Source organism: Chiloscyllium plagiosum, chromosome 7 (genome assembly GCF_004010195.1).
Source record: "Chiloscyllium plagiosum isolate BGI_BamShark_2017 chromosome 7, ASM401019v2, whole genome shotgun sequence".
Lineage (NCBI taxonomy): Eukaryota > Metazoa > Chordata > Chondrichthyes > Orectolobiformes > Hemiscylliidae > Chiloscyllium > Chiloscyllium plagiosum.
In genome coordinates this window covers 44,751,924-44,764,660 of record NC_057716.1, presented here as the reverse complement: position 1 = coordinate 44,764,660, position 12,737 = coordinate 44,751,924, and positions in this window count along the sequence as shown.

The following is a 12,737-nucleotide window of genomic DNA, read 5'->3' as shown; positions in this document are numbered from 1 at the left end:
CAAACCCCCTGTTAATGAAAGCCAAAACACCATATGCCTTCTTAACAACCCTATCAACCTGGGTGGTAACTTTGAGGGATCTATATACAAGAACCCCAAGATCCTGCTGTTCCTTCACACTGCCAAAAATCCTGTCTCTAACCCTGTATTCAGCATTCAAATTCAACATTTCAAAATGAATCACTTCGCATTTATCCAGGTTGAACTCCAAGTGCCACTTCTCAGCCCAGCCCTGCATCCTGTCAATGTCTTGTTGTAGCCCTTGACACTATCTACAACACCACCAACCTTTGTGTCATCAGCAAACTTCCATTTCTTCATCCAAGTCATTTATAAAAACTACAAAGAACGGAAGCCAAAGAACAGATCCCTGCGGGACACCACTGATCACCAACCTCTCTGTGGAATACTTTCCATCCACTACCATTCACTGTCTTCATTCAGCCAGCTAATTCTGTAACCAGACAGCCACATTTCCTTGTATCCCATACCTCCTAACTTTCTGAATGGGCCTACCAAGGAGAACCTTATTAGATGCCTTACTGAAATCCATATACACCACATCCACTGCTCGAACTTCGCCAATTTGTCTCGTCACATTCTCAAAGAACTCAATAGGGCTTGTGAGGCATGACCTGCTGCTCACAAAGTCACGCTGATGATCTTTAATCAAACTATGTTTTTCCAAATAGTCATAAATCTTTTCCAGTAATTTGCTTACAACAGACATAAGACTGACTGGTCTGTAATTCCCAGGGATTTCCCTATTCTCTTTCTTGAATAGAGGAACAACATTCACCTCCCTCCAATCATCCACTACTACTCCAGAGCAAATATCAGGAATCATGCAGACTGCTCCAGACTGACATTGCTTATCTGGGTGCACAATGAGCTGTAAATATAACATGGACACAAACGGTCTGGTGAATTCTGGGACATCTGCTGATTGGTTGGGGGGGCGGGGCGGGGGGAGGATGGTGGGCAGTGTGTTGATTGTGAACTGCATGTAAAAATTGGAGCCAGACATGAGAGACACCAGAAGGGTGCTGTAACAAATTAATGAGGTGGGTTTGGTAAAATATGATGGGAATTCCTCAAAAAGCTTGATAAAACTCAGACTTAGACAAAATGAAATTGTGAAATTCAGCCCACTGTGTTTGTGCAAAAATAAATCACGTACCATTTTTTTTCCCAAACATGCCACTTTAGCACTTGTACTTCCCCAGTGTTTTTAAGACACTATGATGGAAGTGTATCATGGACAAACACGTCAAGATCGTACAGGTCGTTCCCCTATAACGCACGCTTTGTCAACACAATTTGGCTGTAACGTGACTGATGAATCGCGGGACCATTTTTTAAAAACATGAGCACCCATTTTTTGCTATTACACAATTCCATCCCTTGTTACCTAAAATCCACTCTAGGTGTTTACTTCAGGTAAAGCAAAAGAGGTTGGATGACCGCAAATTTTTTCTGACCTTATTGTTGATGTTTCCGAGGATACTTTTAGAAATTATTGCAAAAGGAAAGATTTGGATTTCACGATTCTCCTCATTCTGGACAATGCATCACAAGCCATCCTCTCACCACTGGTGAGCTTTCTAAAAACATCAAAGTGCTATTTCTACCTTTGAATGCAACCTCTCCCATGCACAGGGTACAATAGCAGCTTTTAAAGCTTATTATTTAAGATGCACATTCAGGAAGCTGATTGGACCTACTGAGGGCAATAATGAGGACAGTGTTCTTCAATTTTGGAAGATCTTTAGTTTTAAGAATGCTGTTGAAATCATTGTGGAGGCCTGGGGTGATGTCTGTTTGCCTGCAGTTTGGCGGAAGCTTCTCCCAGATTTTCTTCATGATTTTAAAGGTGTTGAACCGCCAGAGGAGCTTCCAGCAATCAGAAAACATTGTGTTGCTGTTGCAAAGCAAGTTAGATTTGAAGAAGTAGAGACGGATCTACAACAACTTGTTTCTGTGGGGGAAATTCAAGCTCAAGGTGAAGAAGTCCAGGATGCAGCACCATGAGAACTTTCCACTTCTCTTTTGTCTTCTATCCTGAGGGAAGTTGAGAAGCAGTTGCAGCTCTTAGAAGATAATGACTACAATGCAGAACGCAGCAGGATAGTAGTTTGTGGCATAAATTCTTATCTGGCACCCTATGAACAGCTTCTTCATGAAAGAAGAAAGATAGCAAAGCAGCAAAAACTGTTGCCTTTGGTTGCCATTTTTAAGCCTTTGAAAGTGTGTTCTAGGAATTTCGAATATAAATTCATTAAGTGGCCAGTGAAATCCAGTAATTTGAAGTGCTGGGCTATAGAAGGTGAGGGATTTTCAGTGTTCTCAGAGTGAAGTTGCCTTTTTTAAGTCAACTCCCAAGAAACAATCTGAGGACAATGAAGCACAGCCATCCACTTCTGGACTAAATATTTTCTTTCATCATAACCCTGCACCAAGAACTGCACCTGAAAATAATGATGATCCTGATGATGACCCTCAGCCCCTGTTTAATACAGTACAATTTCAACAAATTCAGAAACCCTTTAAAGTATTAAATTTGTTGTATTATTTCATTAAAATGTTTAACAATAACTTAGACTGTGCTGTTGTTCGTGTTAAGCTAACTGCTATTTTTGTTCTGATTTTTAATGATTTTTGGGGGGTTCGTCCTGAACCCGTTTTTCCCATAGGCTCTGAGATTTCTATTGTGCAATTTTCTATAATACGAGATCACACGCGTTAGTACTACCGCGTTATAGCAGAACAGACTGTAAAAACCAAATGGAATGGCTGCAATGCTTTTTCTCCCTCAGCAAATGGTTTTAATATGAAGAATTTAATTTAATTGTGTTTTATTGTGTACGCTCACATCATACCAGTATCAGTGCTGAACTGATTTTAAAAAGTTGTGTTTATTAGTAATGAATAGAATTCAGTTATCAATAAATCAATTTGTTGCCATCTTTACACACTGCCTTGCTGCAGGACATCATTAATTGTGTAGCGATAAGGTAGACTCAACTCTCTCATGTACCTGGTACTCACCTTCTCTTTAACTTTCTGGAAGGCTTTTGTTTCAGTGGTCTGATATGTTAATGTTTCAATAGCTGTGGTAGCAGAGTATATAAAGCAGAAGACAATAATGCTTTGGAATTGTTTGCTTAAGTAAAAGGGAACTTAGTCATCATTTATTGCTTTAAAATGATCACAATTAACTCCAACATCCTTTTGCTTTTATTTGTTAATTAAGTTATTCATTAAAATACATACTTCATATAATGTTTCTCCCCAATTGCATTGTTCATTCACAACAGTAGATTAAGTCATTTAACAATGACCTAACAGTGAAAATAGCCTTTAACAGCCTTAATTCTAATAGTTATTCATTGAAACTCTCTATATCAATGGATATATTTATTTTAAGAATACTTATTGATTTTAAAACATTTTTATGAAGCATTTTGAGGGACAGGGATTCTTTAAATGCACGAAAATTTGAAATGTACAATTAAGGTTAGAGTCTTTTATGAGTCTTTTGTTTACAGTATCTATGCTTATTAAAGAACATGTAAATTGGTAAACTTACTCATAGTACACTAGAGGAGCTGTTTCAATAATCCATACACAAGCTGGGTAGGCATATTCAGAAAATGCATTCTTATTTTCAACCTATTAATTTTAAGAGTCTGAAATGTAGAGTCAATGCCTGAAAACAAGAATATAAAGACATCAACTGGTTGCTTATAGGGAATGGAAAAATGGTGGTGGTAAACCCAAGGATGTAAAAGGGAATGTGAATGGGCTGGAGGGAAAGGAGACAGATAGATTTCCAACAAGATACCTACATTATACACTGCTTTGTCCCTATCCCAATTCCCACCATGGCCCTTAAATTTCATGTATACTGCAGATATTGGCAATCCCCAAACACTGCCAAAATCTGTCCTTGACTCTGAGAACGCTGAAAATCCCTCGCCTTCTATAGCCCAGCACTTCAAATTACTGGATTTCACTGGCCACTTAATTAATTTATATTCGAAATTCCTAGATCATACTTTCAATGCTTACTAATCACAAGACTAAACCTCAATAGCTCAAACCTTGCAATCCAACCCTTATTGAGACTCGAGGTGGGGGGGGGGGGCATGGTAGCTCAGTGGTGATCACTGCTGCCTCACAGTACCAGGAACCTGGGTTCTATTCCAGCCTTGGGCGACTCTCTGTGTGGAGTTTGCACATTCTCCCCGTGGCTGCGTGGGTTTCCTCCGGGTGCTCCGGTTTCCTCCCACAATCCAAAAATGTGCAGGTTAGGTGAATTGGCCAGGCTAAATTGCCCGTAGTGTTAGGTGAAGGGGTAAACGTAGGAGTATGGGTCTGGGTGGTATACGCTTCGGCGGGTCGGTGTGGTCTTGTTGGGCCGAAGGGCCTGTTTCCACACTGTAAGTAATCTAATCTAAAAAAAAACTGTCTGTTTGGAGTTTGCACATTCTTCCCATGTCAGTAAGGGCTTCCTCTGGGTGCTCCTATTTTCTCTCACAGACCAAACATGTGCAGATTTTGTGGATTGGTAATACTAAATTGCCCATAGTGTCCGGATTGTGCAGGTTAGGTGGGCTTGCCATGGGAAATGCAGTGTTATAGGGATAATAGGTCTGGGTGGGTTGCCGTTCGGAGGGTTAGTGTGTATTTGATAGGCTCAATGGCTTGTTTCTACACTGTGATCATCCCAGAAGCCCTGTTCCTTGTGGTGGAAGATATTACTATCTGCCCAATTTCCCTGGAACTTAGTGATCTTTCAAGTGTTCTCAGACTCTGGAATACCCCTTTTCCCAAAATACTCCTCGCTCCTGCTGCATCCTCCCCTGCCTTCACAATATTCCCAGGCCTTGTGTTCTCCTCGGAACATCCAAATCCAGAATGATGCCTTGTGGTGATAATGTTTGTGTTTGGATGATGCTTAGAACAGCACAGCAGCTACAATATCAAAGATGCCATATATCTATTTTCAATTGTCTCCTTAGCGAAGGCACCCAGTAGAGGCTGGAACTCAGGCGGACGGAAAGCAGTAAGACTTGAGAGTACTGCTACCTGAATACACTTGTACCTTTTAAGTACCAATTTGAATGAAACCTTGTCATATGCCGGCATTAGAGTTCTTATCTGCCCTTTTAGAACACAGATCACTGGACTGTGAAGCCCTTGAGCACAAACATCTGCAGCTGTTATGACAACAGTTTCAGCTTTCATGGTTAAACGCAGAGATATTGTGATACCAATCTGATGTTCTGCTGTGGCACTCGGGGTAGGTACTGATTCTGTTGTATTGGAAACTGAGACATCAACCATCAGACACTATATCATACTTGAGTCTGTAAGTGTTTGTGTGGAGTTGGCCACCACTTCTCTGGGTAAAGAATGGTCTCCAAGCTCAGCACAAAGTAAAGCCTCTGCCATTCTCCTAAATGTAGCAACAGGCTCTCTGACAGAACAGTCAATGCACCAAGGCTTTTTTGCTTGCATGTCCATCAGCCTTTTTCTGAATGCCACCCTGTTGAAGTTTCCATTTGCATCCTGTGCAGCAGAACTAATTTGTCACTTTGCTGTTGGTAGATTGGCACACAAATTGACCTTTCCCAGTCACTATCCACACATACAGGTCACTGCCCACCTTTTAACTAACTTCTACAGTTCATGCAGTGTCAGTGTGTGAGCTGATGGCTCGGAGTGTGAGATGAGTATTGGGACGCTCCCTCTTCTTCGGTGGAACTTCACGTGTATCTGAATGGAGAGAGGAACAAGGATACAATTGGAGCAAGGAGAGAGACAGAGAGAGAGGTGCCTGCTTACACAATCTGGATCATGTACATCAATGGAGAATGAGGGTTCAAGAGAGAAGTTCATAAGACATAGGAGCAGAAATGTGGCCATTCAGTCCACCATTCGATCATGGCTGATAAGTTTATCAACCCCATTCTCCAGCTTTCTCCTGCAACACTTGATCCTATTGATAATCAAGAACCTATCTCTCTCAGACTTAAATATACTTAATGAACTGGCATCCACAGCCTTCAGTGGCAGTGAATTCCATAGATTCACCACTCTCTGGCTGAGGAAGTTTCTGCTTATCTCTGTTCTAAAAGGTCTTCCCCTTACTATAAGGCTATGCCCTTATCTCCTAGTCTCTCCTACCAATGGAAACATCTTCTCAACATCTACTCTGTCCAGGCCATTCAACATTCTGTAAGTTTCAATTAGAGCTCCCCTCATTCTTCTAAACACCATCGAGTATAAACCCAGGGTTCTTCAAAGTTCCTCATATGTTAAGCTTTTCATTCATGGGACTATTCTCGTGAACCTCCTCTGAACACGCTCCAGGGCCAATACATCCTTCCTGAGATATGGGGCTCAAAACTGCACACAATACTCCAAATGTAGTCTGACCAGAGCCTTATAGAGCCTCAGAAGTACATCCCTGCTTTTATATTCAAGCCTTCTCAAAATAAATGCTGTTATTGCATTTCCCTTTCTAACTACTGACTCAACCTGCAAGTTTACCTTGAAAATCCGAGACTAGAACTCTCAAGTCCCTTTGCACTTCAGACTCTGAATTTTCTCCTCAATTAGAAAATAGTTCAGGCCTCTATTCTTCCTACCAAAGTGCATGACCTCACGTTTTCCCACATTGTATTCCAACTGCCATTTCTTTGCCCACTGTCCTAGTCTGTCCAAATCCTTCTGCAGCCTCCCTGCCTCCTCAATGCTACCTGTCCCTCCACCTATCTTTATATCATCTGCGAACTTAGCCAGAATACCCTCAGTTCCTTCATCTAGATCGTTGATGTATAAAGTGAAAAGTTGTGGTCCCAACATTGAGCCTTACAGAATACCACTGGTCACCAGCTACCAATGAGAAGGACACTTTTATCTCCACTCTCTGCTCTCTGCCAGACACCCAAACTTCTATCCATGGGCCTCTAACACCATGGGCCCTTATCTTACTCAGTTACCTCCTGTAAGCATTTTCTCAAAGGCTTTCTTGAAGTTCAGTAGATAACATCCATTGGCTCTCCTTTGTCTAACCTGCTTGTTACTTCCTCAAAGAATTCTAGCAGCTTTGTCAGGCATGACCTCCCCTTGATGACATCATGTTAACTTTGCCCTGTTTTATCATACACTTCCAAGTATTCAGAAATCACATCCTTCATAATAGATTCCAGGATCCTATCTACGACCGAGCTTAGGCTAATCGGTCTGTAATTTTCCATTTTTTTGCTTTACTCCCTTTTTAAGCAGGGGTGTCATGTTAGCGATTTTCTAGTTCTCTGGGACTCCCTGATTCTAGCAATTCCTGAAAGATCACCAGTAATGCCTCTGCTATCTCTTCAGCTATCTCCCTTAGAACTCTGGGATGGAGTCCATCTGGTCCAGGTGATTTCTCCACCTTCAGACCATTTAGTTTTTGTAGCATCTTCTCCTTGCTGATAGCCACCATACTCAGCTCTGCCCTAACACTCTCTTGAATTTTTGAGATATTCCTCATGTCATGAAAATTGATGCAAAATAATTATTCAGTTTCTCAGCCATTTCCTTGTTCTCCACTACTATCTCTCCAGAGACATTTTCCAGTGGACCAATGTCCACTTTGCCTCTCTTTTGCCCTTCATATACCTAAAGAAACTCTGACAGTTTTCCTTTATATTATTGACCCTCATATTTAATCTTCTCCTTCTTTATTTCTTTTTTTTTTGTTGCCCTCTTTTGGTTTTTGTAAGCTTCCCAATCCTCTAGCTTCCCCCTTCCATTTGCCACATTGTATGCTTTATCTTTTACTTTTATGCTATCCCTGACTTGCCGAGTCAGCCATGGTTGCCTCATCCTCCCTGTCCCATGCTTCTTTTCCCTGGGGATGAATCTCTGCTGTGTCTCCTGAGTTACTCCCAGAAGCTCCTGCACATGAGAAGGTGGAGTAATTGAAGTAGCAGTGTATTATCTTGCTCAATGGCACCCGCAGGGGCATGCCTACAGGTTCTTTTGTCACTGTACCAACAATGCTGAGCATGACCTCATACAATTGGGTGAGAACATGGAGCTCTGCCTGTCCACTGCTGGTTCTTTACTGCCGATTCCTGTTGTGGGTCAGCCAGTAATGGAAGAGAGAAGAGTGTCAGTGAGTGTGGTGCTTGGGTGTCATTGCTGAATAGCTGACAGTGATTGTATGCTGAGGGGATGTAGGAGTGAACATAAGACCATATGAACGAAGAACAGGAGAAGGTCATTTGGCCCACAGAGCCGGCTCCACCAGTCTTTAGGATCTTGCCTGATCCAACATTCCTCATATCGACTTTCCTGCATTTTCTCTAAATATTTTGATTTCTCTGTTGATTGAAAATCTATCTTGTCTGCTCCTTACAGATACATAAGGACTCTGCCTCCACAGCTACCTGTGTCAAGGAGTTTCAAAGATTGACAACCCTCAGAGAGAAGAAATTGCTCCTCATCTCAGGCTTAAATTGTAGCCATGATATGGTGGTGTCAGTGTTGGACTGGAGTGGACAAAGTTAGAAATCACATGATGCCAGGTTATACTCCAATAGGTTTAATTTTGTAATGTGAAATTACACACTTTCGTGGACTTCACACGACAAAGGAGCAATGCTCTGAAAGTTTTAGATTTCAAATAAACCTGGTGGACTATAACTTGGTGTCATGTGACTTCTGAGTCAGTCTTAAATTGGCACCCCTTTACTCTGAGTCTATGCCCTTGACTCTCCTGTGAATTGAAATGTCCTCTCAGTATTTACCCTCTTAATCTCCTCAAGAATCTGAGATGATTCAATGAGATCGCTTTTTGTTCTTCTAAACTCCAATGAATGGAGTCACAAACAGTTTAGTCTTTGCTCACAGGACATCCCTACAAAACAGAGATCATCCTCGTGAACCTTCCCTGAATTGTGGGCCTTGCAGCAGTGATAAATCTGTAAGGTGATCAGACACATGTTGTCCTGTTATAATGACAGATCAGAAATCTGAAGTGTTTATTGATATAATTCTACTTTTGATTCCAAAATGTAATCTTGTTAAATTAGATGATTGCTATACAAACAAAAAATGTGGATGCAATTTCAGTGATTGTCTGGCAAAGTCCTTCATGAAATTTGTGGAATTTCACACCTGTAGAGTGTCCAGGAAATTTCAAACAGGGAGATAATTCACAGGAGGAGGTAATGAGGGGCCTGACAAACACCACTCTTAGCAGAAAACTGCCTTTTGCAGACATGTTTGTTTTACCCTTCAGCAGCACAAACAAGGTAAATAAAACCTAGCCTGTATGTATTATTGGCCATATGTTAGTATGTGAACCAGAATGCTATGTGGACCACAGCTTTGAGAAGTACACTTTTAAACACCCTTGCACTACAGGTAAAACAAAGAAAAAGACTATACCTCATTTTGAATGCTATAATTCAAACACTTTGTGAAAGGAAGGAGAGCATCAGAATTTTCATCAAGGTGCAAAACCAAAAATATAAAATTGGCTGTTCACCTGCCAATGCCAACATTATCAGTAACTTTCAAAACAGAGGCAACATTGGCTTATCTACTCTTCACAAATTATTCAGAGACTGATCCATTTATCATTTTTATTTTACTTCTATCTTTTGAACTGCCTCTTCTTGTATGTATATGCTGAATTATTGTTGCCTGTTTCTTACACTTAGTAATTAATGATTTCACACTTTTTGATAATTCAAGAAAGCCTAGTTAAAACATAAGTTAATGTGGGCTTGGAGAAACATAGCCACAAGGGAAGGGAACCTTTTTTAAACCAATCTTGTTGGGACCAATAGATTTACTCAGGGAGCCAATGGACCTGCCCTCATCCAGGAGCTTAGTGATTTGGGTATCCAATCAGAAACTGTTGAAACATTGAAAACCTCACAGGGTCTATTTCTAACATTGATAGAGATTGATAGAGATTATGGATTGGTAAGTGATAAGAGTATGGTGCATTGAACAGTATATGAGCTTAGTGTTGCAATTACTGGAAAATAGCATTTGAAGTGTCCATTGATCTTGATCATTTTGTGTGTGGTCCTTGAACTTCCAATACTGTATGCAAGTCTGTGGAGCTAGGGATCAGTTGCCATCTGCCCTTAGTGTCTTTAGAGGACTGCTTGTCCACCTGTCGCTCAATCACTTGTATCTTTCTTTCAACCTCTTGCACTAAGACCTCCAACACTGCTTTCAAGAAAGATATCCTCTCTCTGGTGTGCTGTGCCAAGTTTCTTCCTGTTCCTAGTGTGAATCTTAGATAACACATACAGCTCCTCCCATTAAGAGGCTCAGTGTGGCTCTAAAAAGTACTTGGTGCTTGGCTTGCACAGACATATCCTCCCCACTGAGCATGGAGTTGTAAAATTGTATGGAACATTGAGGTCCCTCTTTAAAATTGGTTGGTTGACCATTCAAAACAGAGATTGGATTAAGTTTTTACCCTCAGACAGTCACAAGACTTTAGAATTGTCTTCCTGAGAAAATGTGAAAGCAGAGGCCTTGACTGGTTTTAAGGCAGAGGGATATAGATTCTTGCTAAGCAAGTGATTATCAGGAATAGGTAGGAATGAGGATTTGAGGTTACAGTCAGATCAACTATGATCTAAATGACTGTTGGAGCAGGTAAAGGGGGCTGGCAGAGCAGCATGAGGAGCTGAATGGCTTCTTCTTCATTTTAATTTGCATGTTTGTATTTTTGAATGAAGTTTGCCTGTAGTGGTAATCCCTGCACTTGTACATAGAATCTCTACCGTGTGAAAACAGGCCATTAGGCCAAACAAGTCCACACCAACCCTCCAAAGAATATCCCACCCAGACCTGTTCCCCTGCCTTATTATGTTACCCCTGACGAATGCATCTAACCTACACATCCCCAAACACTACGGACAACTGTTATTTGGGCTTATTGCATATCTAGGCCATGAAATACTTTTGGAGTGCCTGTAGGACTGGAAAAGTTCCAGAAATGTATATATATAAAACTTGTATTTATCTTTAAATGTCTCAATGTTTTGGATTTCTAAAATGAGTACAACGCAACATGAAACTCAATCTAATCCAGGTGATTTCAAGAGTTTTAGCTGCATGTTGGCTAATGGAGCAAGAGTTGAGAGAAATTCCTTTGCAGAATAGATTGCATAACATTCTATTTCTTTGGTTCATAGTGAAATCAATCATATACTAGTGACTACACTATCAATAGTTATTATCAGCATTGGTTATGGTGTTAGCAGTAAAATGGCTTTAAAGGAATTTGCTGCTATGATTCTTTGTTAGTTATTCAAAGAAATATTTTTATTTATATAGCACTTTACATGACCATCAGACATTTCAAAGTGCTTTAGTACCAATGAAGTGGTTTTGATGTCCAGTCATTTTTGTAATGCAGGAAATATGGCAGCCAGTGGTGCACAGCAAGCTCCCACAAATAGCAACGTGAAAATGACCAGCTACTTTGTTTTCGTTATGTTGATTGAGAGATAAACATTGGGTAAGACGTCAGCAATGTCTCTCTAAAACTTGTTCCTCATCTGAAAGGATCTTAAACATGACAGCATGTATCGTACAACAGTGGACTGTTAACCTTAATGTTTCTGGAGCGGGGCTTGAATCCAGAACTTGCAAATTGGAGGCAATGATGTAGACTCGAGTGGGCACAGCGTAGACCCAGGTGGTCCCAGCGTAGACTCAAGTGGGCACAGCGTAGACTTGAGTGGGCTCAGCAGACTCAAGTGGGCTCAGCTTAGAGTAGAGTTGCACAGTGTAGAATCGAGTGGGCACAGCGTAGACTTGAGTGGACTCAATGTCGTCTCGAGTGGGCACAGTGTAGGCTCGAGTGGGCTCAGCATAGACTTGAGTGAGCTCAGCTTAGAGCAGAGTGGCACAGTGTAGAATTCAGTGGGCTCAGTGTAGACTCGAGTGGGCACAGTGGAGACTCGAGTGGGCTCAATGTCATCTCAAGTGGGCACAGTGTAGACTCGAGTGGGGCTCAGTATAGACTCAAATGGTCCCAGTATAGACTCGTGTGGGCTCAGCGAAGACTCGAGTGGGCACAACATAGACTTGAGTGGTCCCAGTGTGGACTTGAGTGGGCACAGTGTACACTCTATGGGGCTCCATGTGGGTCCATGGCGGCGGTGTTGTGGGTGGGTTTGGGTGGCTGGAGGTGTTTGCAATGATGAGGTGGTCCTCGCGCCAACTCATTGCTGCTATGGCAGAGGTAGGTGTGGGCAGTATGAGACCTGGTGGCATGGACAATGGCTGCATTGGCAACATGGGTTCATAGCAGACTTATTGCACTGGCAGAGTGGCAACTGCATTGGTGAGGTCCAATGAGGACTTACATTGGCGGAGGACCTAAGCAATGTGCCTTTTGTTCAGTAGTGCCGTGAGGGGGATTACATAGAACATAGAACAATACAGCACAGAACAGGCCCTTCGGCCCACGATGTTGTGCCGAACATTTGTCCTAGCTTAAGCACCCATCCATGTACCTATCCAATTGCCGCTTAAAGGTCACCAAAGATTCTGACTCTACCACTCCCACAGGCAGCGCATTCCATGCCCCCACCACTCTCTATGTAAAGAACCCACCCCTGACATCTCCCCAAACCCTTCCACCCTTCACCTTAAATTTATGTCCCCTTGTAAAACTCTGTTGCACCCGGGGAAAAAGTCTC